Below are 1949 nucleotides of genomic sequence, written 5' to 3'. Positions count from 1 at the left end.
TAATGGTGACGAGAGTTGAGATGATGATGAGGGAGAAGATAATGATGATGAGGATGATGATGAGGAGGAAAATAATGATGATGAGGAATCTGGTTTTTTTAAAGGTGGGACTTTGTGATGATGATGAAGAGAGTTGAGCCGATGATGATGATGATGATGATGATGATGATGATGATGATGATGATGATGATGATGATGGTGATGATGATGATGATGATGATCATGATGATGATGATGATGGTGGTGGTGGTCTTCTTGATGTTGGTGCCAATTGAGATGGGGTGGGAATTCCTTGTGTCACTTTTCTTTTCTTTCTTTCTGGCTCTGATGGAAATAATTTATTTTTATTTCTGTCAAACAATTCAGGGAGGTTGGCTTTGTCGCCATCTCTGAAGTGACAAGAACACACTCTTGATGATGATGTTGGATCTTTTGTCCTTTCTTCTGAAAAGAAAAGATTTTTAAAAAACAATAATTCTGTTGGGCATATTGATATTATTTAATTTGATAAGTACTTTGTTTTAGACTATCTTGTTTGACATCAGCTCAATGCATGATAAATCAAAGGTGTGCAAGAGACTAGGTTACTGGTGGGTCTCTCGCCTGTCTTTTATGAAATCGCACATTCAGCAAAATGTCGCCCTTCCTCATTACTTCTTTTGATGATTTTGACTAGGTATATAAAAATATGAATTCTTAAATTTACACATTTAAAGTTGATCTTGGGGTTGAGTGGGGCAAGACTGGCGTTTTCTATTTATTTCAGTCAGTCAGTACTGTACTGGCCAGTACGGTGATGAAAACGTTGGAGTGTCAACAATCGGGCATTGGTAAAGGAGAGAGGTCCCTGCCGCCATCTTGCTTCGTTCACACAGAGTTGCCACCTCGGCTGCCGGGGAGGGGAGGCATGGCAGAGAATCAGAGAAACTTTCCAAAAAAGAGGAAAGTGTGTGTGTGTGTGAAAGAGAGAGAGAGAGAGAGAGAGAGAGAGAGAGAGAGAGAGAGAGAGAGAGAGAGAGAGAGAGAGAGAGAGAGAGAGAGAGAGAGAGAGAGAGAGAGAGAGAGAGAGAGAGAGAGAGAGAGAGAGAGAGAGAGAGAGAGAGAGAGAGAGAGAGAGAGAAATATCTGCGTGAGGGGGGGGGGGGGGGGTTCCGTTATTTTATTTATTTATTTTCATTTTGCCATAAAGGTATCGAGTTTTAAGTAAGATTTTAACAAATATTTTCTTCTCTTTCTTCTATTTTTCTACTTTTAAAAAAATTATCACTTATCAGTAGAACTGAACTCTCATTCAGTTTATAGTTTATCTATCAGCCTCAGCATCAAAACGTGTAGATTGAGATATCATTTTTGCTTCAACTTCAATAAAAACCTAGTTTGGAATGTATTTTTATTTATAATTTCGTGCAATTGTACACTTTAATCATAAAATATAGGTCTACGTAAGCTAGAACTTGACCTAGATCTAGACTACGAACTCTATCAAATGTTCGAAGAGGCGTGCGTGCTTACCTGACTAAAGTGATCCATTTTTTCCTCAATTTTTTGTCTGCCTCTCCATTTGGAAATCTGTAAAACTTGCAGGAGTGACTCTCTGACTGGTGCAGACAATCTGGTACAAAACACTGGACCATATTTAAGATAAAAATTGTTTTTTGAGCGATTTTCCAATTATTCCTTTCCCGGACCAAGCACGGATTTTTTTGTTTAGAGCCAGCCGGTTCGTTGCTAGGCGGACGTGACGTCAGACTGTGGAATCCTATTAATATGCTTAACAAATATCGAATGTCTCCCCATTTGACAATTTAATTATAATCAAATGGAAACATAGAAAGAAAAATAAATAAAAGTAGTACGTTAAAACATGAATACTACTCACATGACATGACAGTAAATATCTATTTAACGATAGACTAAGGCCTTTACATAATGATTGGAACATACGGAAT

At 37.9% G+C, this 1949-nt stretch overlaps 1 long non-coding RNA gene across 1 annotated transcript; it reads right to left on the bottom strand.

The window, feature by feature from the left end:
- Positions 1-252: 252 nt before the first annotated feature.
- Positions 253-1737, bottom strand: LOC144961098 (uncharacterized). The gene is made up of 2 exons (XR_013643052.1): positions 1513-1737; positions 253-444 (listed from the first exon to the last, which is right to left on the bottom strand). It is a non-coding gene; the product is annotated as an uncharacterized LOC144961098 (long non-coding RNA).
- Positions 1738-1949: the final 212 nt, after the last annotated feature.

This window comes from Berghia stephanieae, unplaced genomic scaffold (assembly GCF_034508935.2).
Source record: "Berghia stephanieae isolate SIO BIC M18660-M18661 unplaced genomic scaffold, UCSD_Bste_1.3 scaffold14, whole genome shotgun sequence".
NCBI classification, from domain to species: Eukaryota; Metazoa; Mollusca; class Gastropoda; order Nudibranchia; family Aeolidiidae; genus Berghia; species Berghia stephanieae.
This window is presented reverse-complemented; position numbering and strand designations above follow the sequence as displayed.